At 44.7% G+C, this 24,648-nt stretch overlaps 1 pseudogene; it reads left to right on the forward strand.

The window, feature by feature from the left end:
- The first annotated feature begins 5,316 nt into the window (after positions 1-5,316).
- The window catches only part of LOC126184207 (uncharacterized), a 28,317-nt pseudogene continuing 8,985 nt past the window's right edge, over positions 5,317-24,648 (forward strand).

The following is a 24,648-nucleotide window of genomic DNA, read 5'->3' on the forward strand; positions in this document are numbered from 1 at the left end:
AAACCACGGAGTACAGAATTTTTTCTGTTTGGATGATTTGACAATGTGTTCTGATATCTGAAAGTAGACATAGGTTAAATAAAAAGGACTTCAGTTTCTCCAATTTGGCTGTTTTATACATCAGACTGGTTAAGGGGCTCCGGAACGCCCTATACTTGCAATGTTAAAATAACGCTTATAAATTACATCTTTCCTCACAAAGTATTTGAGGTAGGAAGTTGAACTTTTTACAGATTATTTATTGGAATATGGGCTACAACTTAACACAGGGATTGTACAAAATTTTAGTTCAGTTATTAAAGATGATTTTTTTTTCAATTGTAATGAAAATTCACAACATTTTTTGCAATTTTTTATTTATATATTCAGAAATATACAAGTTTTTGGAAAAAGGCTGTGTTAAATTATGCAGAAGGTACTGTGTAACATTTACTGAAAGTTTGAAACAAATATGTTTGGAAGATCCTTAGAAAACATGTAATTAGTATGAGAAAATAAAAGTTTTGGGAATCGAGCGACAAAGATTGGATTAACTTTTTAGTGCATTCCAGGTCCATAGGATGGATTATCTTCATCCTCTGCAAACTCCTCCTCCAGCTTCCTCTTGTTCCTCCTCCTGTTTACTCTTGCTTGTATTTCTGGACTCTTTACAGCCCTGTCTGAAGCCCGAAGGCGTTCCTTGTCTAAAGCAAGCATCGCTCGTACCATGTTAGAACCTATCTTCATTGGCATATTTCTAAATACCTTGCACCTTACAATGTTGCCATCATTGAAAGTCGCAACAGCATCATCCACACCAAATTGAAGTGTTTCTATTCCAACAAATACAGTCTTGGGGATTCTCGACCATATAACACTATTTACACTTTCATTGGGGTTTTGAGTTTTTCCGTGAATACACTTTTTCAACAGTTCAGGTGCTGCTAAGTCTCTGAAAATAGGTTAGCCACAACACATACTTTATCTCACATCACTAAAATGTACCTGATGAACACGGACGTTAATAATAACACCATTTGACAGCAGTTTAACAGCGCCACAGTGGGTCACGCCCATGTAGAACACATTTTAAAAAAATTTAAAAATAGTTGTAGTCTTCGGAATTGAATAAATTATATATCTATTAAAAGGTAATAGTCTGCAGATTCAGAAAACGCAAAAAAGTAAAAATTGAACTTTTCATGATTTTGAGCCTTTCCGGAGCCCCTTAATACAAGTCACTGTCCAGTTACTAACACAATATACTGGAAATTCAAAAACATAAAAATGTGTTTACCAGTGTTCTTTAACTACGCCTTCAACAGTATGTTTTATTGAGCACATTTACGAGACATGGCAAGACAATACTCTCTCAGTTCACAATAATACATCAACAAATCAACTTAGTGTTACAAAATGTAGAAATAAAAATAATCTCCTCAAATAACGTTAACTCCATAACCTCAATAAACTCAACTACCTCAACTAAATATATGCCCCCAGAGTGTACTCTTACCTTTTCCCAGAAATCATGGCACTGAGCCAGAGTATGATGTACTGCGACAGTATGTTGTGCATAGTCGTGTTTTTAGTATCTGCACAGCGTCACAATATGTGTTTTTACGTATGTAGATCCGTATGTTCTGTGCAATATTCTCTGCTTAAAACACTTATGCAGGGTGTTAGTGTACTCTTGGCACATGTCTTTAATTACTTTCTTTATACTGAACTCGATGCTCTCTTTGACACAGTGGTGATATTGGCATTAGCGGTCCTTGTTCCAGTTCTACGAAATAACGCATAGCATAGCACAGCATAGCTCGGCAAACAGGAATAACAAAATGGACATATTAAAATAAATGCAGGTGCCGTCAGAAAAATATTCAACACAATATAAACTGTTTCTCCGGAAATGGAAAGACAAGATGGAAAAAAAAAGTTTTTAACCTCGTCAGACAAGAGGACTATCAACAGCTAACTACAGGCATACCAATAACGGGTAATGCAACTTCACATATGTGGATACGCTGCTTTTACACGATAAAGATGCAGAATAACAGTCAACAAAAACCACAGAAAGAATCATCCATAATGGAACTAGCCACCGACATTCACTTGATAAATAATTCTGGCGAACGTCAGGGTACAAAACAATGATATATACTATACGTGAACATCAATACTACTACATTGCAAATAGCTAAACCTCTCTTGAATTCTCATTATCAGCCGAAGAACTTTACTCCCTCACGTTGCTGTTTAAGAATGTTGTTTTAACACCATGATACGCGGTTTAGGGAAACACAAATGATGGGCGGATCTTTTGGTTTTTCACGCTAGTGTAGGTACAGCCGATACCGACCCATTACCGGCTTAACCGAATTGAGCGTTACCAACATACGATCAACTTGTTCCAAAACTGACCCAGGACAGCGCTCCCCAGTAGGTATCACCATACAGCCTACTTATTTTCGTCATGGCTTACTCGGTGTTCTGGGGCGTCTAAGTCCTCGTCTCCAGTGTATAAAACCGGGGACAGAATACTGGGCTGCTGCAAAGCCACAGACCGCATAGGGAGTTCGTCATGTTCGTCTAAAATTTCTGTAGCGTCATAGTCATTCCATAGTGGACTATGTACATTTTTCTGCCGGCGCTACGGCTGACGGGGACTGCCTGGCTACGACTGAGCCAGGTAAATTGTTGGTAAGGTAGGTGGCGACGAGGAGGCGGTTTTTTGACCCTGTTTTTCTCCCTCATGACGCTGCATTTTTTTTTTTTTTTTTTTTTTGGAGGTGCGGTAGGACTAACTACATCTGTTCCTCATTTATTGCTGTACCTTTCGCAGTTTCTTCCCTTAACATCTTGCTTTGTGGGCCCACGCGATCGTATACGTCCTACCTCACCACAACTGTGGCAATAGAGAGCAGGGTACCTATTAACTATATGCCCCTGCCGACCACAACGTTCGCAATGCACTGCGTGACTGAAAACACGCCGTGGTTCGTGGTTTCGCACATAGAAACGACGCACCATCAAGGAATAATACGAGTGGGATGGCAGTCGATAGATGTTATGCACATGTACAGACAAACAAATTGTCGATTTCAGAAAAATTGGATAATTTATTCAAGAGAAAAAGCTTCACAGATTGAGATAATATCGAGTTGGACCGCCTCTGGCCCTTATGCAACTAGTTATTCAGCTTGGCACTGATTGTCAGAGTTGTTGGATGCCTCCTAAGGGATGTAGTGCCATATTCTGGTCCATTGGTGCGATACACAGTCAAAATGGCGAGCTGGTTGTAGGGCCCTGCTCATAATGCTTCAAACGTTCTGAATTGTGGAGAGACCCAGTGACCTTGCTGGCAAAGGTAGGGTTTCAAAAGCACGAACACAAGGAATAGAAACTCTCGCCGGGTGCGGGAGGGCACAATACTGTTCAAATGTAAGCCCAGGATGTCTTGCCAAGAAGGTCAACAAAACGGGACATAAAATATCGTCGACGTACCGGTGTGCTATAAGGATGCCGCGGATGACAACCAGATGGATCCTGCTGTGGAAACAATTGGCACCCGAGACCATCACTCCTCGATGTCTAGCCTTTGGCGGGCGACAGTCCGGTTGGTATCCCACACCAGTCCGAACCATCTCCAGACACGTCTTCGCTGGCCATCGGGGCTCAGTTCGAAGCGGGAGTCATCACTGAAGACAATCCTACTCCAGTCAATGCGAATCACGCCGAAGACATGCCTAGAGACGCCCTGGACAGAGATGAGACCTGAATGTTGCTCCCCATACGGCCCAACAACCAGGAGTGATGGTCTGGAGTGCCATTTCCTTTCATACGGGACCCTTTTCGTTGTCATCTACGCCGTCCTTACAGCACAATGGTACGTCGACGATATTCTACGCCCCGTTTTGTTGCTCTTCATGGCTTAAATTTTAGTAAGCTGATTCCCACAAGTAGACGGAGAGAGTCTCTACTGCTTGTCTTCGTTCTTGCCTTACCCTACCTTGACCAGCAAGCTCGCCAGACCTCCCCCGGTTGAAAATGTTTGGAGGATTATGCACAGGGCCATCCAACAATCTCAGAATTTTAACGATTTAACTCGCCAGTTGGACAGAATTTGGTACGATATCCATTTGGACGACATCTAACAACTCTATCAATCAATGGCAAGCCGTATAACAGAATGCATAAGGCAAGAGGTGGACCAACGTGTAACTGACCTGCTCAGTTTCTGTAGCTCTTTATTTTGAATAAATCACCCATTTTTTTCTGAAATTGTAATGGTTTGTTTCTCTGTAAATGTACGTCACATGTACTGAGTTCCGTCCCAGCCGCGTATTTCCTTCATAATTTTTTTTTTTTCGTGTAGTGTACTTCAAGATCTTCACCCGTTTGCTGCCGGAGGGTAGATAACTTATTTCTGTAATACACAACACTCTTCTTATCGGCATAGCGTTTCACTAGTCCATTTGCCGAGTATTCGAACTCAGTGGCATTTTCTTACGCGGCTACTCAATGTAGACGCGTGCGTCGCTGGTCCGTTTCAATCATACAACACTTACTCAAAATTCATTCCACCACGAACACAGCCGGTTCACGTTCCCCACAGTCTACAAGAATGTTTGCATACTGTCGTTTGGCTCACTCACGAAAGTTGACATAAGGTTACCTCTAGGCACACCGTTCATTAAAAAAAACTTACTCCTCCAAGTCCGTCACACTTTTCCAGTTAATTTTCTAACATGTTCGGTCAAAGCCCTGTCAAGTTCATCCGAACTGATTTCACCCGCACCTAAAGGGTGCGAACGCGCTGCCGACGTGGTTACAAAGAGTGGGGCACTTACTTCAAATAAGGTCGCCAACGGCGGCGGTATCGGCGCGCTGAGGCGGCGTCGGGGTGACGTTGTCAGCGACGGTGACTGTGTCGGACTACATCATGCTGATGTGGCGTCGTAGACGGCACTGAAGAAGGCGTCAAAGCGGCAGCACAGTGGCAGCCCGTAGCCTCTTTTCACACTATACGGTTTTGACCGCACGGCAAAAAAATCGAACGGCGAGGGCTTTTTCGTGGAATGAAGGAGAGCATGGCCCCTTTTACATTACACGGTGACGGTAAGATGCAGTAATCGTGCTGTGTAGGAGCCATCCACTGCCGCTGCCATCACGGCGCCCGGACGGCGACCGATGCCGCATTGGTGTACGTGATCAAATAGTCACTTTAAATAGTGCCTTTAGTGACTTTAAACAGTACGGTCAGTGGCCAGTTGCTATCGCGAGTGTGTGGTTGCATTTACGTTTTGTATTATCTATTTATTTGTTTAAAAAATATTGGAAAATATTGATGCTGAAGTTCTGATTACCCTTGTGGAAGTCCAACCTGTGCTGTGGGAGAATTTCTTGACATCTTCAAGGACAGGAACGATACGAAAGATGTCTGGCGTGAAGTTTGCGTAGAATCGCTCCCAGATTTTCATACTCTTAATGATAAGGACAAAAATGGATTTGGTAAGTAGATTTTGACTAATACTGTTATTTTTGTACATAGGTACCTCATTTATGTTCTTGAAAGAAGGGAATATTGTGCAGAAACACTTTTTAATGCATGTTTTGGTTTAGCTACAATTTCTCGATGTAACTTTATATTTTAGCCATTTGCTATGGCACACTTCCGAGGTGAAAAACGAAATATTTACAAAAATATTTCTTACCTTGTTCGCAGCTGGTCCTTATCTTATTCTTTGGTCTTGTGGTAACTCCTCCAAATCTGTGATAGGCATTGTATCTACATCGCTATGTTTGTCTCTTTCAAGAACAAAATTATGTAATACAAGCAAGCATTTGCAATAATGACAGCATAATCTGGTTGTACATTAATGATCCGGTGAAATATGCCCCAATTGTTAGTGAGAATACCAAAGGCACACTTGGCTTATCTTCTAGCTCTGCTCAGACGATAATAAAATATTCTTTCCTCCACTTTTAGATTTTCTCCTCCGAAGGGTCTCAGCGATGGTAATGTCATCGAAAATTATCATCCTCGAGGATGAGGTAAGTTGTATTTGGACTTTCCATTCCTGGAGAGACTTTTCTTCTGGTAGTTCTTGCTTCCAATTTTTCTATTTAATGCCACAAACTGAACAACTTAAATATTGATGAGTCGTGGTCCGTACCTTAACTTCCTATATCAACATACACAGATCTATATTTGGAATCTGCAAATGAAATTAGAACCATAGTATTACATTCATTATAGTTAAAATACACTGAACCTGAGTCAAACGGGTAAGTAAGACGGATGTGTTTTCCATCTACTGCTCGGATGCAGTGTGGGAAATATGCTGCAGTTTCAAACATAGAAGCTGTCGAGTTCCACATGTCTAGGGCTAGCGCTGGAATGCAGTCCTCTCACACTACGGATCAGATTGCTCTACATACATCTTGTACTATTTTACTTTCCGTAGAAACTTCGATTCTATAATTGCAGCGAACATAAGTAAAAGTACAAACACTTGCGAGATCCCTAGAAAAGTAAAGTCATGTACAAAACTTTGAACCTTCACCTACAGTTACAGTTACCTCTTAATAATTGTTCTGTTTCAGTTAAACAAGGAGATGGACTAATCTTCGAGATTCATTTTCGAAGTACAAGAAAAAGACCGAGGTCAACGAGACAAGTGACTGAAAATCGTTAAAGGTGAACAAAGATGTATATTTTGGTCCACTGTAGTTCTCAACTAAGACCTATGAAGAATGAGAGTACGCTGATAGTACGGAGCAGAACATGGAACACAAAATGAAGGGGAAGAAAGCATGGAGCTGCAACTGCAAGCTTCGCAGATATTTTGGGTGTTTCTACTCAAGTTACTAAAGAAACAACATGTATACCACCAGTTAAGAAACATAAGAAATCTGATGAGGTTGAACTGAGAATATTTAAAGCAATAGAAGGAGAGAAATCTTATAGCAAAGTGGCTTTCTACAAAGTCTCATACGTCTTACCTGTAAAACTTTAATGATGAGGAATTCCTACAACTTAATATGGGAGTTTTGGACGCCATAGAAAACATCAAAGAAAAAACGAAAGCAGTGCACCCTCGTCCACTCCATTTTCCGTAACACCAGTTCTCCAATTATCCTCAGCTGGATTTTCTTCAGCCTCCAAGTATAGCTCAATTTCAGTCCCAACAGTTTCTCAACACCCCTAATCAACCTCCATTTTACCGCGAACAATTGAACATGTATGGCCTAACGCCTCAAGCTTACGCCCATCTACCCATACCTCACCAACGTCAGCAGTCTAAAACTGGTAATAACCAAGCACCCATACTTCAAGAAATGCTTATACCCAACCAGTCTTAGCCATCTACAATCGGGAATAATCAAGACTAACCGTCTGAAGTATCACGTTATTTTCGGGGCTTCACCTCTCCAGAAAGCGAGAAGAATAGTTTTTCTGTGGCTTCGGTGCATCATCAATTACAGACGGTATTGATTTTGGTACAAGTAACTATTTATTAGTTCACTACTCAAAAGATTTATGTATTTTTTGCTTTCTATATACACTCCTAGAAATGGAAAAAAGAACACATTGACACCGGTGTGTCAGACCCACCATACTTGCTCCGGACACTGCGAGAGGGCTGTACAAGCAATGATCACACGCACGGCACAGCGGACACACCAGGAACCGCGGTGTAGGCCGTCGAATGGCGCTAGCTGCGCAGCATTTGTGCACCGCCGCCGTCAGTGTCAGCCAGTTTGCCGTGGCATACGGAGCTCCATCGCAGTCTTTAACACTGGTAGCATGCCGCGACAGCGTCGACGTGAACCGTATGTGCAGTTGACGGACTTTGAGCGAGGGCGTATAGTGGGCATGCGGGAGGCCGGGTGGACGAACCGCCGAATTGCTCAACACGTGGGGCGTGAGGTCTCCACAGTACATCGATGTTGTCGCCAGTGGTCGGCGGAAGGTGCACGTGCCCGTCGACCTGGGACCGGACCGCAGCGACGCACGGATGCACGCCAAGACCGTAGGATCCTACGCAGTGCCGTATGGGACCGCACCGCCACTTCCCAGCAAATTAGGGACACTGTTGCTCCTGGGGTATCGGCGAGGACCATTCGCAACCGTCTCCATGAAGCTGGGCTGCGGTCCCGCACACCGTTAGGCCGTCTTCCGCTCACGCCCCAACATCGTGCAGCCCGCCTCCAGTGGTGTCGCGACAGGCGTGAATGGAGGGACGAATGGAGACGTGTCGTCTTCAGCGATGAGAGTCGCTTCTGCCTTGGTGCCAATGATGGTCGTATGTGTGTTTGGCGCCGTGCAGGTGAGCGCCACAATCAGGACTGCATACGACCGAGGCACACAGGGCCAACACCCGGCATCATGGTGTGGGGAGCGATCTCCTACACTGGCCGTACACCACTGGTGATCGTCGAGGGGACACTGAATAGTGCACGGTACATCCAAACCGTCATCGAACCCATCGTTCTACCATTCCTAGACCGGCAAGGGAACTTGCTGTTCCAACAGGACAATGCACGTCCGCATGTATCCCGTGCCACCCAACGTGCTCTAGAAGGTGTAAGTCAACCACCCTGGCCAGCAAGATCTCCGGATCTGTCCCCCATTGAGCATGTTTGGGACTGGATGAAGCGTCGTCTCACGCGGTCTGCACGTCCAGCACGAACGCTGGTCCAACTGAGGCGCCAGGTGGAAATGGCATGGTAAGCCGTTCCACAGGACTACATCCAGCATCTCTACGATCGTCTCCATGGGAGAATAGCAGCCTGCATTGCTGCGAAAGGGGGATATACACTGTAGTGGTGCCGACATTGTGCATGCTCTGTTGCCTGTGTCTATGTGCCTGTGGTTCTGTCAGTGTGATCATGTGATGTATCTGACCCCAGGAATGTGTCAACAAAGTTTCCCCTTCCTGGGACAATGAATTCACTGTGTTCTTATTTCAATTTCCAGGAGTGTATTTCATTTTGCTATGTTATATTGTTCGATAAAGGCATATTGAGATAATTTGTGTTGTTTTTTCATTCAGTATGCAACATTCTAATAACCTATTAGAGTGGTACAATTCCAGTAAATACAAGTACATACAATCAAGCATGTATTTATATTTACACTAATACAACGGCCTAAATCTCAATTAGTTGTACACATTCCTAAATTGTGTGTTTTGGCGTTGCAGAGCATTCTTGAATTTTTCAAGTAATTCATTAAATGAGGCTCAGACATTAGAAAAAAACAAAAAACTTGTTTCCCTCTTTCCTAAAAACCTAAAATAAGGTATACAATAAGCCCACTTCCTCTTTCCTTTCATTGATAGCATGCACTCAAACATGATATCTACGTTGTTGTCTCTTTCGACGACGATTATTCACTGATAAGCCAAAACATTATGACCAGTGCCCACTGCTGCGTTTGATGCCGCCTGCTGGCGTTCCGGGCACGTTACGCGGTAACGTAAGTATGTAAGCGGAGCAGACATGGACGGGAGATCACTCTAGCGAAGATATGGCCTGAAAATGGGAAGTCCAAAGGGCAGATTAATATTACGCAGAGCCCGTGGACGAGTATCTCGAAAACGGCTAAGCTCGTCGAAAGTTCACTTGCGACTGTCGTGAGCATCTACGGAATGACGTAGATGGACAGTGCAACTACCAATAGGTTGTAAATAGCTGGACGTCTACTACTCATCACAGGACGTGGGGTTTGTCTGCTCTGTATGCAGATCTGTGGCATCTCTGCCGAAATGCCACAAAGCTGGTGCACGCACAAATGTTTCGGAGCACGCCATTGTCCTAGATTGTTCGACGTGGAGCTCCGCAGCAGATCACCCCTACATGTTCACATGTTGACCCAACGACATCGTCAGTTACCACTGCATTGTCCAGGGACCATAAGGAATCCATTATCTGTCAATGGAGACGTGGTGGCTCCCCGGGTGAATCACACTTTTGCTACATTAAGTCGATGGTAGTCTCCAGACACGTCGTCATTTAGGTTAATGTCTGCTGGAAACGTGCAGTGCGCCGCGGACACAAGCTGGTGGGAGCAGTATTATGCTACGAGAGAAACTTCCCTGCACTTGCATGGGACCTGTGGTAGTAATCAAACACATAATAACAGCTGCGAACCACCTGCATCCCCTAATGCTTGCTGTCTTTCCTTATGGCGATGTCATCCTCGAGCAGTATAATTGTCCGTGTTACTGTGGTTTGAGGAGCATTATAGTGAACTCACGGTGATGTCTCGGCGACCAGTTTCACCTAATGTAAATCCTATTGATCCCATCTGCGCCGCTATCGGGCGCCATCACCACGTACGAAAATCAGCGGCCCGTTATTTACGCGAATTTCATGAACTGTACGTAGAAAACTAATGCCATATACCTTCACAAATCTACGACCAACCTGTCTGATACCTGATACGCAGAATAAATGATGTATTTCTTTCGAAAGACGGACAAATAAGCTGTTAAGCAGGTGGTCCTAATGTTTTGGCTCATCAGTGTATAAACATAATGCAATAATTTGTTTACGATTCATTATAACTGAAACAGCACATACCATAAACTGAACTTAAAGACGGGCGGACGGAAGAATGCCATGCAAAGTCCGTATAGTGTGAACCTGTCGCCCTTTCGGATTTACATCGATTTTTTGCTGTCCTTTCAAAACCGTGTAATGTGAAAAGAGCCGTAGGTGACAGTAGCAGCATAGCTCCTATGTCGGGAGTGGCGTCTCCGTGGAGACTGCATAGAAAATGTGCTACGAAGACAGCGCAGAGTCTGCAGCTACTGCAACGCTAACCACGGATACTCATCGGTGCTGACACAAAGAACACGCGCCTCGAGCGCTAAGATAACACTCCACACGCCTAATTTCGGTGTCAAGCCGTAAGTAAAAAGAACAAGTCACTTCATTACGATTCTGATGCCAATTGTCCACGGCTGGTCGAGCGGTCTTATGAATGAAGGATGGCCGTGGGGTAAATTGACTGTAGAAACTCTATTCAGTTACCATAGCTGAAGACTTATTGCACTTTAGTCAAAGTATAGGAAGGTCCGATCAAAGTATAGAGGTCGGAGCAGCAGGGAACGGCGTGCTATGACATCGAAGGCGACCGGGCATGAGAGAGCGTGCCAGAACCTCGTCTTGCTAGTTCCCGAGACGAAGATCCCGCAAGAAAACCCTCTTGTCCCGTGATTGGTTGGCATATTTGCGGTGGTGGATTGAACCGGTCAGCCAGGCTTATCACTTGTCCACGATGAAGATCCTTGCACGGATCCAACTCCTGTGGGAACCAATACCAGCCATAGGAGTCGAGTTCATATTCCTGCAAGAAGAGCAGACGTATGCATTCACGGACCTTAATGATTACGTAACGTACATGACGCCTGGTGGTCCAGCAGACACCGGTGTAGTGATGTTAACGTGGGACGCCGTTAAGGCCACCGACATCAAGTACTCCCTTCTGCACGAGTATTAGCGATCACAGCACTCGACATCCGATTCGTTAATGTTTGTCCACCCTATAGCCCAACTAAATGTTGCGACTGGGCCAGGTTCTACTCCACGGACATCGAACTCTCCTTTTCTAGGGCGTCTTAGCCAGTGATTTTATTATCGTCCTTGATCCAAAGGATCAAATCCCGCTCTATACACCTTGTCCAGATGTGGCATGGTGATTGACGATCTTCACTTGCACGACACGTGGGAAGAGGTACAAGGTAACAGGCCTGGACTCACGCATCTTACCAGTCGTTTGACGAGCCGACTGCATCCATATATATGGCTCAAGGTCTTAAGCAGGGAGTGGTAGCCTTCTCTTATCACAGCGTCTATATCTTCACTATTCAACTCCATCCCCAACATGTCTGGGCTAGTAACGACCTTTGGAAGATGAATGTAACTCACCTCCAGGAGCCGGACAGCAGTCAGCAAGTTGCCATAACATTGGCCATCTGTGAAAAACGTCAGTCTCGATATCCCAGGACTTTGGTGTGATGGGTCCTCTGTGTCAAACCGGCTGTCCGCAAGACACTTATGCAGTTTGGCAAGGACACGACTGCACGGCAACGGCACACCCTGGATTTCTACTACGCAGCGTTTAGTGACCGCGACGCTCTGCCCCTATCGCTGCACAGACATTGAGATCAAAACCGAATTAAGGCTCACATACTATTGTTGACGAAGCGCCGATTAGAAGCCATGCGTCACATTGTGGCAGCCATGCGCCGGCATCGCTGACGGTTAATTACACCCTTTGCGGCACTAGACGGTAGCTTCTGTATTACCCAAGTAATCATAGTGAAAGTCATGGAGGATCATTTTCGTCATTTTTACCTGGAAAGAACGTAGATGACGAACCCACTGCCGATGCGTTACAGCAGCTTATCGACAAGATGACAGTGATGGCGTTAACGGAGGAAATCTTGCCTGAAGAGGTGGGGGACACCTTTGACAAGTGTGCGGTCAATAATTCTCCAGGGCTTGAAAGATTAGCACTCGAGTTTTGCCTAACTTTCCGTGATTTCATGATGCCCTGCTGGGTTACAGTGTTCTATGAACTCATGTCAAATGGCTCTGAGCACAATGGGACTTAACATCTATGGTCATCAGTCCCCCCTAGAACTTAGAACTACTTAAACCTAAGCAACCTAAGGACATCACACACATCCATGCCCGAGGCAGGATTCGAACCTGCGACCGCAGCGGTCACGCAGTTCCAGACTGAAGCGCCTAGAACAGCTCAGCCACACCGGCCGGCTATCAACTCATGTCCCCTGATTGCACTATAGTACCTATTTCTATCGAGAACTTCTAGTATTAGTACACAAGCCAGCCGGACGGCAATTGGTCGTTGAATATCGGCCATAAATGAATGCCGACTACAGTTCTTCGCCAGGTTTTTAGCCAGCCATATTAAGACCACATTGCCAATGATCCTCGTCCCAGAACAGACGTTGCAAGAGGGAGATGCCAACATACAAATGACCACCGGTGGCTGTAGGGACTCAATATCGATCGCCTCGACGTTCCGTCCATCAGTGGCTATCGTCTCCCTCGATTCCGATCGGGCCTTCGTTAGAGTGCCCCATAACTTCCTCCTATAAGTAATTGTATGGGATTGAATGGTGAGTCCAGTACCTATGGAGAGACTTCAACGACAAGATTGCCCCCTTTCTACCCACCTACATGCAATCGCGCTCGAGCCAGTCCTCAGGGGTCTCAACAAAAGGCTACCTGTCATCACGTTGTGGGACATCACCTTCCGCTAAACGGTTTATGCCGACGACCTGTTGCTGCTCTTTAATTCCATCAATGAAGACCATAGTGTACTAAACTGGATGTAGTGATACGGACAGGTGTCGGGCAGTCTTCTGAATATCAGCAAGTCAATGGCGTTTGGTATCAGGTGCGTTCCTTCGCCAGACGCTGTTGCCCTCCTCCCACCAGTTACTGAACTTTGTTGAATACCTGAACCTCTACGCGGCATCAAAAGTCAATCAGATGATACAGGTCGAAGAAATCGCGCAGTCTTCGGTTATTAGCTACCTGTAGGACACGTGTTTTAAGTACGTTATGACACTCTCGCCCTACCCCTACACGATGGAGGGCTGGGAGTCGTTAATGTCAGGGCACGGGCAGCTTTCTTCTATATGAGCAATATGCAGAAACGGTGGACCAGTCCACACGCCTCCTTCACGGCTCTTCTATGGGTGGTGGTGGTGGGGGGGGGTTCTGATTCCCGTCTCTCACGTGCTGCAGATGTCGGTGGCGCATGCCGTGTGTCGACATTCATTCTCGAACGCAGCTATGTGATTTCGAATCTCCCAGCAACTCTCTCGCCAAAGGCAAAAGTTTCTTACACCACCCTTCTCCGGGCGGTTGTACGTAATGTGGTAGAAACCAAGCACCCATTTGTCCATTGGTCACGAGTGTGGAAAACGATACACCACCATTTTCTGCCCATCACCGTGCGCGCGACGTGGTGTCAGGTCACGAACAAAAAATGTGCGACGAGACACTGTCTCCATGATATAGAATTAACAGACTCCCCCCTTGCCCAGACTGTTGCCTCTTGGACATTGATGAACATCGCTTCACGTGCCTGTCGTCCTCCAGAGTTTGACGACTGACACAGAAGACCTTAGTTTGTTACCACTGCGTCACACCTGACGTGGCAAACTCGGACCCCCTCTGTCTGACTGACTATTCCTTCACTCTCTCAAAATACTATGCGCTTACATGGTTCAAGGGAATGACCATCGACTATGTGTTCCGCAGAGGTGAGAAAGTGGAGCTTGATTACTGGTGGTACCTGTAAAACGCTCACAGTACTCTCGAACGTACACTGAGGTACAGTAGTCTCTTCGGAAATAATTTCCACAGTGTTTTCATTAACCCTTGACCCCCTAGATGAAGTGTGCCGGTTTCAGTTCGACCTTCCACGTCGCATCGTGTTGAAGACAGTGCGTCCTGACTCGTAAGCTGTGAGGAAGGAAAGAGATTGGCTGATTCACGGTAATCTGCATTCTCGGCTAATTTCGGCTAACAAAATGCTTGTTGTGGAACATCGTGGAATGTTCCAGGATCAGCCTCTATAGTTTAATGAAGTTGTGATAGGTATCAGTGCTACATGTAGCCTTCAAAAGGGCAAACAATCCTACAAGATGAACATCCGCAACTAAGCATTGTAGTAGCGCATAGTGAGGACTTCAAGATTCACCGAGTTTCTGTATTTATAGCTGTAAAATGTCCTCTTTTAAAGGAAGTTTGTGTATCTTTAGTATTTTAACCTATGACTACAGTGCTCTATTGTGCAATGGTATGTGTTTCCTCACTAAATTAAAATGTACCTGTCATTCATGATGTAGCATTTAACTGTCTCAGGTCTTATCTTACGTAAGCCTTGTTGAGTTACCGTTAGCAGTTTTATTACCTTGCTGTATAGCTTCTATTTTCAATGTTTCCCTTTTATTGCTATTGCTGCTAGGTATAAAATGGTATAGGGGTTTTTCACCCTGAGGACATGAAGGCTTAGCTACCTTCCATTTGGCTTAGTATCCAGACTTTTCATTTAGTAAGAGTGGCACATGTGTATGTTCTTTCAGGTGGCGACTATGGCACGTTGTTCCACATCGCCATATGCGTCCCCACTAAATTAAAATTTTCATGCAACTTGATGGAAAAGGGAAGAAATTATTAGTTCTGTGGTTTTATGCATAAGATTGAAGTCACCGGCTCCCAGTTAGGAGTTTTACTACGTTTCTGTACCGCCCCTGTTTCAGTATGTTCCTTTACCACACTTTCATGCAACTTTTTTGTCATGCTTTTCTCTTTAGCATGTAAATGGCTAATTCATTTATGTAAATTAAAGGTGGAGGTTGAGAAGGGAAAAAAAGGGAAGAAACTTATTATATCAATTTGCATCGGGACTTTATGAGGAATTGGCGGCGACGAGTGAAAATGTGTGCCAGGAAATTTTTAATCTCATTTTGTTCTATATTGTTAGTTGAATTTGTTCGGATCGGGCGTCCGATGACACACGTTTAAGTTCTTCGTTGATCCATTCACTCAGTTTTTTGTTGTAGAGGGTAGTTAACCCTCTGACCAAACACGCTGAGCTACCGTACCGGAGTCTGGGACTCGAAGCCGAGATCTCCTGCTCACTAGTCAGTTGCGTTAACCGTTGCACCATCTGGCCACAGTAGTTCTTGCAAATGTACAGAGTATCTCTGCACGCTGCCCGGCCGACACACACTCCCACCTAGCGCCACATATCCGCAGTCTCCGTACATTCCCGCAGGAGGCTGAACGATATTGTACATCTGCACTGAAGGTTGTGTATTCGAATGTGTGGTGTCTCTTATTTCCCATCGAAGCGAATCAATTATATGAACGTGTGGTGTCAGTTCTTTCGGAAATATGACATCCAAAAGGGCATGATCTTTGGCTTCTGGGGTGAAGGCATTTCAGAAACGGATATGTTTGTAAACTATTTGGTTGCCACCGTGATTAAAGTATGACAAAAAGACGCTATCGAAAACCGGCGCCGAGGACACTGTGGTGCACCATGGGCCATAGATGACAGGATGAAAGATTGTGGCGGAGATGTGTATGGGCGAAGAGACGTGCAACTGTTGAGCAACTGACTGCTCAGAGGAACCGAGGAATACCAGCAATGTCTCCTCGACGACTGTTCAGCAACGTTGCTGATGTGGGCCTCCGCTGCAGGCGCCTAATTCATGTAGCTATGCTGACTGCTGAAGGTTGGAAGTTGCACGCCAGTACCGCAAGTTGACGTCGCGTGAGGGGTGACAGGAGGCCTTTTCGGATGAATCACCTTTTATGCTCCATCGAACAGGTGGCTGTTGACGTGTACGGGGCTTGAAGCGCCTGAAAGCCAAAAACACTCCAAAACAAACGTCGGAATGGTACAGGCCGGAACAGGGAAATCTTTTGTACCATTTCCTAGATGATGTCTCAATTTGGAATGCACAATAGGTCAGCAAAAGTATGCATCAAGCCTTGGTGGTTTTTTATACCCCTACATACACTTTTTCCTCGGCACCATGACATCTACCAGCAGTGTACGTGCGACATTCGAAGAACACCAGGGAGACATTATCGTGCTTCTCTGGCCACCAACGGCCCCGGATATAAGGCCAACAGATAATCTGTGGGACTACTTCAATTGTATTTTTCGCACCATGGATCCTCAACCGAGAAGCCTGGCCCAGGGTGGCACGGCATTATGGTTGACATCGCTCCACATCCCTGTCGATGCCTTCCAGGACCTCACTGACACTCTTCCTGCACGTCTGGCAGCGGTAAGCGCTGCAGAAGGTGGCTATTCAGGTTTTTGAAAGGCAGTGACACTTAAGTTACTAAACATTGTTTTACTCCACTATCGGGATATTTCGGAACCACTGAACAAAGACTAACTCTAAATGATTCTTCAACTGTTAAAGCGAAATCGGTTAGCCGCTAAAAACATCCCATAATTAGACTGCGTAGGCTTTCCCGGCGTAATAATTCTTGGTTCTCCTCGGGTTTTCTGCAGGATTCTAAAATCGAAGATTTAATCTATGTTAACCTAGGGCGGTTACGCGCGTCCAGATAACTTCGTAGCCCGATTCAATTTTTACCTCCATAGAGGTGACTCTTCTCCAGGCTGCAATGACTAGGAGAGGATAATGTATTTACTTTTAATAAAGTAGATATAATAAAAGCAAGGTAATGAGAAAATAGAAAGATATTTCTTTAGTGTTACCGAGTTGCGTGGTTGACGCCGGTGGCGACACATACAACGTGCTGACATACAACAGCAGTTGACCGGCGTTGCGTGGTGAAACGTTTTTGTGATGCCTCGTGTAAGGAGGAGAAATGCGTACCATCACGTTTCCGGCTTTGATAGAGGGCGGATTGTAGCCTATCGCGATTGCGGTTTATCGTATCGCGACATTGCTGCTCGCGTTGGTCGAGATCCAATGGCTGTTAGCAGAATATGGAATCGGTGGGTTCAGGAGGGTAATACGAAACGCCGTGCTGGATCCCAACGGCCTCGTATCACTAGCAGTCGATATGACAGGCATCTTATCCGCATGGCTGTAACGGATCGTGCAGCTACGTCTCGATGCCCGAGTCAACAAATGGGGACGTTTACAAAACAACAACCATCTGCACGAACAGTTCGCCGACGTTTGCAGCAGCATGGACTATCAGCTCGGAGACACTTGACGCTGCATCACAGACAGGAGCGCCTGCGATAGTGTACTCAACGACGAACCTGGGTGCACGAAAGGCAAAACGCCATTTTTTCGGATGAATCCAGGTTCTGTTTACAGCATCATGATGGTCGCATCCGTGTTTGGCGACATCGCGGTGAACGCACATTGGAAGCGTGTATTCGCCATCGCCATACTGGCGTATCACCCGGCGTGATGGTATGGGGTGCCGTTGGTTTCACGTCTTGGTCACCTCTTGTTCGCATTGACGGCACGTTGAACAGTGGACGTTACATTTCAGATGTGTTACGACCCGTGGCTCTACCCTTCATTCGATCCCTGCGAACCCTAAATTTCAGCAGGATAATGCACGACCGCATGTTGCAGGTCCTGTATGGGCCTTTCTGGATACAGAAAATGTTCGACTGCTGCCCTGACCAGCACATTCTCCATATCTCTCACCAATTGAAAACGTCTGGTCAATGGTGGCCGAGCAACTGGCTCGTCACAATACGCCAGTCAATACCCTTGATGAACTGTGGTACCGTGTTGAAGCTGCATGGGCAGCTGTGCCTGTACACGCCATCCAAGCTCTGTTTGACTCAATGCCCAGGCGTATTAAGGCCGTTATTACGGCCAGAGGTGGTTGTCCTGGGTACTGATTTCTCAGGATCTATGCACCTAGATTGTGTGAAAATGTAATCACATGTCAGTTGTAGTATAATATATTTTCCCAATGAATACCCGTTTATCATCTGCATTTCTTCTTGGTGTAGCAATTTTAATGGCCAGTAGTGTAGTAAGTCCACTTTTAAAAATCTGATTTGAATATAGGCGTTCTCAGCAATTTCCACCTTATTCATAACAGTAGAAATACCTTTAAATTTATAAGTGATGGTAGAGACAATGGACCAATAACTTTTCCTAACTTTTCTCCAAATTTAATACCTGTTATCCTGCTGAATCAGCAAGAAACACGCAGTAATATGTTGCGACTGCTGGTGTCACCAAACTATCACGTATCTTGCTTCTTATTATACAAAGAATTGCAGAGGCTGCTGATGTTAAAACTGCTCGTGTCACGGAGATCTGCAATGAGAAGCTGAAGTTGCTGTATCTCTCAAAAAATTTGACTCGACCTTGCACGATGCTTCCAGGCATCGTAAATTTGGTATGATGTTTCACCGCCAGGTAACGTAGTCCGATGAAACTTAGACCATACATAGAAGGAACTGCTGCGGTATCGTACAATAGCTGTAAGAAATACGCAATGAAATGCGCAGAAATGACACCTTCATTCAGAAACAATAATTACAGTGAAGTTGTTGCGATTTATGATGGTCCCTGACATTAAAAAAGGCGGGGAACGGTTGTTAATAGGATGTAAGATCACCACGGACTGCAATATGTGTTCGGCAAGGTGCTCTCGTGGTCCACAAGGTTGGCAGGGAATAGTTGAGGTAGGGCGCACCATTCCTCTCCGTGCTGCGGTACGTCTCCCAAATACAGTCCACAAGTGCTGCATGGGATTTAAGTCGGGGGAACGAGCACGTCAGTCCATTCGCCGAAATTCCTCACATTCCAAGAGCTCCTCCACCTGTGCTGTTCGATGCGGTCGCGCATTGTCATCTATAAAGATGAAGCGAGGGACGAATGCGCTCTTGAAAAGACACATGTGGGGAAGGAGTACAACATCACGGCAACGTGAGCCGGTGAGTGTTCAAAGATTTGCAGTTCAGTAAACCCATGCAACGTTATGCCTCTTCACAACATAATACATGGACCACCAAAACGATCACGTTCGACAATATCTCTGCCTGCGTTACGTCTCGCCCTATTAGGATACGTTCAGATTCACTACTTAGGCTGAATTTGCTCTTGTCTGAGAAGAGCACGCGACGTCAAACCTCATTGGTGTAATCCCTATGCTCTCGGCCCCATCGCACACGTTACCGCTTGTGTGCGGGTCTTAACGGAACACAATGTACTAGCTCTAGGTAAAGAGACCGCACTCATGCAATCGTCATGCCACTGTGGAGAGTGAGACTGCGTATCCTGCATCCATGTTAAATGTGCTTGTAACCGCACATGATACTTGATGTCAGTCCCTTCTTGCCTGTTGCACAACGTAGACGTCATTTCCTGCTGTAGCTGACCGTTATCGACCATCTCCTTTCCTTCGGGCAGCAGCACCTGTGGTTCGGAATGCTGCTCATGCATGTGAAACAATGCTGTGAGGTATACCAAACTTCCGGACTACACACGTCACACTTCTTCTTTCTTCCAGTTTCCCGATGATTCTTTCACTTGTGAAGTCATCAACATGTTGTCTCCGGTTCATGTTGTAATGAAGAACATCGCCACAGCGGCCGGCCGAAGTGGCCGTGCGGTTAAAGGCGCTGCAGTCTGGAACCGCAAGACCGCTACGGTCGCAGGTTCGAATCCTGCCTCGGGCATGGATGTTTGTGATGTCCTTAGGTTAGTTAGGTTTAACTAGTTCTAAGTTCTAGGGGACTCATGACCTCAGCAGTTGAGTCCCATAGTGCTCAGAGCCATTCGAACATTTTTGAACATCGCCACAGCGCACAGTAACCGCTCGCTTATTGACACATACTGTCTTTTTCCGTCCCTTCAACTACCCCGTGTTGCGGGGCCAGCAGTTTTTCATAATATAGTCACACGCTAAATGTAAATGTCGTGTGACTAGGGTCTGACCTCACACCATGTGGCGTACGAGTGGGAGATATCTGTCAGCATCCTCTTGCACGTTTCTTTATATCCAATGAATACTCAATATGTCATATTACTTCAATTGTCTCGACCTCAAGTTTTGCAGAGCGGTGAATTACTACCGCTGTTGGGGCTGTCCCTTCCGTTACGACTAGACCTGTTGTAGGAGTGGTAGATGTTCTTCCTTGCGCTAAGTACAGTTCCTGCATACAGGTTAACTCGAATTTCTGTTCTACCGACTGATTCCATAATTCATGTAGCACCGTCACACGTTGCATTGCATTCAACTATGCTCATCGTAATTGCATTGCATTCAACTATGCTCATCGTAACGATTTTATGACGGGTGGTGTGTATGAAAGTAACAATGCGGCCGTGATATGGTCCAATGTCTTGCGGCTATGTGTGACAACGAATTGTTTGTGAAGTTGTTCTAAATCTAATGCCTCTTCTCTTCTTTTGCACACTTTTCTAAATAATTATTATTAATTCTCTGGGCAATTCGTAAGGGTCAAAGACTTAGCTGAGTTCCGTCTACTAATTCGGGAAGCGAGAAGGTAGTTAAATACACCATGGGTTTCCCCTCAAGCATTAGATATCTCAATGCCGTGTTTAGAGTAACTATCTCCTCTAGTTTAGACAATATGAGTATATCCTCGTAGCTACCGTACAAATGTCTAGTATAAACTTGTGTTTTGTACTTTGGAAATAATACATTGCCATCAGTTTGGGTGCAAACCTCTGTCATCTGCCGTCTTTTGACAGAAGGAGATGGCGTATCAGCTAAGTTGTCTGTCTGAATAGCAATGTCAAACATCTATTTTTCGGCAAGCAAACGAAGGGCCATTTTAAACTTAATTACACTCACTTCAGCTCTAAATTGTTTAAATGGGCCTTTGTGGTTCCCGGATTTGACGGGACGTTTATTCTCTATTTACCCATTCGTGGGGTCATGTACTGAGTTATCGTACTTGTCCATAATATATCCATTTATTTCTTTTTTCAACAGCGTTTTGTATGTAGAACAATCATTTCCTTTTCCAGTCCATGTTTTTCCCCGCTCCTTGAAGGTAATAGAAACTGCTGGCTCCATTTTCCTGAGAAACTTACATTTTTCTTGATCAACTTACACATAAATTCACATATTATTTGATCTAAAGTAGAGAATTTATATACATATCAATAATTAAAGCATTTTAGACATCTAGATAGATCTGCGTAATATTTAACAGATATGGCAGTAACCACAATGTAAAAATTCCTCCGCTGTTCTATCAGTGTCCTTCTCATACTAGGAAACACTTCTTTCACGTGATGTACTGTAGCTTTTTCTATGAGTCTTTTCTTAAATTTAAGACCAGATTCCTTAATAACATGTACTCGGCTCTTTCCTCTGTCAGTGTTTTAAAAATGGTTCAAATGCCTCTGAGCACTTTGGGACTTAACATCTGAGGTCATTAGTCCCCTACACTTAGAACTACTTAAACCTAACTAACCTAAGGACATCACACACATCCATCCCCGAGGCAGGATTCGAAACTGCGATCGCAGCAGCAGCGCGGTTCCGGACTGAAGCGCCTAGAACCGCTTGGCCACAGCGGCCGGCTGTCAGTGTTTTGCCCGTAGATGATTGTTACGAGTTCTTCGTTTGGCATCCTGCTGGTAACATCATTTTGTGTTATTACGGGTGTTCCTTCTTTGATGGCTGACAGCTGACCTCTGTTTTCAGTTTCTCGCCTTACATTAACTTTTTGCCATCTTAGTTCGTTGAATGCTGTGTATTATTTTATTTCTCTACAACTATAGCCTCCTTCATACCTCCCTCTTTCTTTCGATTTGATAAATACCGTCTTACCTTTCTGACTCACTTGCCGTTCCATATTTTTCGTTTGGATCTGAGGTCGAGAGACTATTGTTGATTCCACTAAGGCATACGATTTCCTAATCTTTTCCATATTCACCACTCTGTCACAAGTCTCGTCTGCGCTATAACCGCAATGATAAGCGTCATTATAGCGTGAGCATTTTAGCTGTGTTATCTTCCGTCCGGCAAGTTCGTCATCCAGTTAGCGGGAAGCCTACTGTACACATCACTAAGAAGTTTTAGGTTTAGTGCATTAATCTCCTCCGTCTTTCACGTGCCTCTTCAAAGCAGAATGTACTCCCTTCTAGCCTGCACCATCCCAGGTTTCGGGGAAATAATGACGAAAATACCAGTTGTTCGAAACAGTACAGATTGTCGATGATCCAAAGCTGTGTATTTTCAGGATAGGGGTAGTTGTCTAAAATGAATATTACAGGTCGGAGGACATCTTGATTGCGATATTCCATGTGCGACAGATGTTTTAAAAGCGTCTATGTTTCATAACAAGCAAATACCTGCTGCATCGTCATTGAAGGAACTAACTGAAATAAAATCTACTGTTATTTGTCAACAACGGAATTTAACACCGTATGTAGATTTTGAGCTTGGATATCCAGCGTTAATCATTACTCATACTTGCTGATATGCGTTTAGGGTATGGTATAGAAAGATGAACTGCCTGGGAATCCATGCGAATGTGCAGCGAGAAGCTTCACCGTAAGCGTCATACTGAGAAGAATCTACCGCCGTAAATAAACCTATGAACATGTGAGCCGTTGAAGCCACAGAGAGCCGGTTCTTATTCATCACAAGGAAATGTCTATACCAGAGACTCTGAACAGATTCTACTGAATTGAGTAGGAGAAGAGTAGAAGAGCAATGGCGAATTTGTTGCAGTTACAAATGTCATAGCGGTACGCTAATTGAAGACGGCCAACTAATACAAAAATGGGCTCCTATCAAGTGACCTGACATAGCAATATAGCTGATATGTGACGTCGATGCAAGAGTGGGGAGAGGGAAGAGAACTTCAGAAAATAAGCCATTTGAAATATATTAGACCAGCTCTTCGAATCGCACAACAGTCTTCCATTGTGAGGTAAGGTGTCACGTCGGTTGGTACAATCACATTTAGTTTTTAAAACTCCAGCTATTCCTTAATTTCCCAGGTAATATATAAGCGCCGATCAAAAAGTTCCCTGTCGAAGGCCACACTAACTCCTTGCTTACATATTGCTGCTCATATACCTGCATCGGAGTCACGCTGGGTTGTGCATACATTGCAGCAACGCACTCAAACGGAAACGTTTTAATCTCCACTTATATTTCTTGATAAAATTCCTGTTGTTTACGAGATCAGCATCAGTGACTTGTTGCATCCTGGGACACAGGTCGTCAACAGACACATGCAAGAACGTTTCCGTAGTTAGCTATAACTGTCCTGTATATGTCGGAGCCACAGTAACTCAGTGTAAGAGGGCACTCTAGCACAGCTGTTCACTGCTTCCATGTCAAGAGATAACAAAAGAAATGGTTGAAATGGCTCTGAGCACTATGCGACTTAACTTCTGAGGTCATCAGTCCCCTAGAACTTAGAACTAATTAAACCTAACTAACCTAAGGACATCACACACATCCATGCCCGAGGCAGGATTCGAACCTGCGACCGTATCGGTCCCTCAGCTCCAGACTGCAGCGCCTAGAACCGCACGGCCACTCCGGCCGGCCAAGAGATAACATTCACAGGTACATATCTCCTATCATTATCATTCTATGCCAAGTCTTTCAATTGTCTGCATTGCACGTTTCACTTTATAAATGATGCATCATATTTGATTTATAGTAACACAAGGCGCAAGAAGGTGGTTGGAGAGCTTATCAAAGTCATCATTGCATAAACTTTGCTTCTCATGAGAACATCGACGAAATAAACTGAGTTTAACCCAATTACTGAAACATAATTGACGACAGGAAGGAAGCGTGTTGCAATTAGATTATACCAAATATATTACATAATGAAGCATAGCATAAAATGTTATGGTTAAATAACGAATGTATGAACCCACTGCCAGCAGATTTTTACTTGGATTTGCTATATTAATATTTTATTTTAATGTGTTTCGATGTAACAACGCCACTAACAGTTACGTCTGCTTCAGGGCATTGTTTGGCAGTAAGGGTAAGACAACATTGCTAGTTTTACAACCGAGGCGTCTAATTGAACTCAGTTTGTCGTCGAAAAACCAGCCTGCTGCTTTTAGTGTGAAATTATTCTTTAGTAGGCAGAAAATAGCTCTCGTTTGATGTTTTGCACGT

The sequence above is a fragment of the Schistocerca cancellata genome, chromosome 4 (assembly GCF_023864275.1).
Source record: "Schistocerca cancellata isolate TAMUIC-IGC-003103 chromosome 4, iqSchCanc2.1, whole genome shotgun sequence".
Lineage (NCBI taxonomy): Eukaryota > Metazoa > Arthropoda > Insecta > Orthoptera > Acrididae > Schistocerca > Schistocerca cancellata.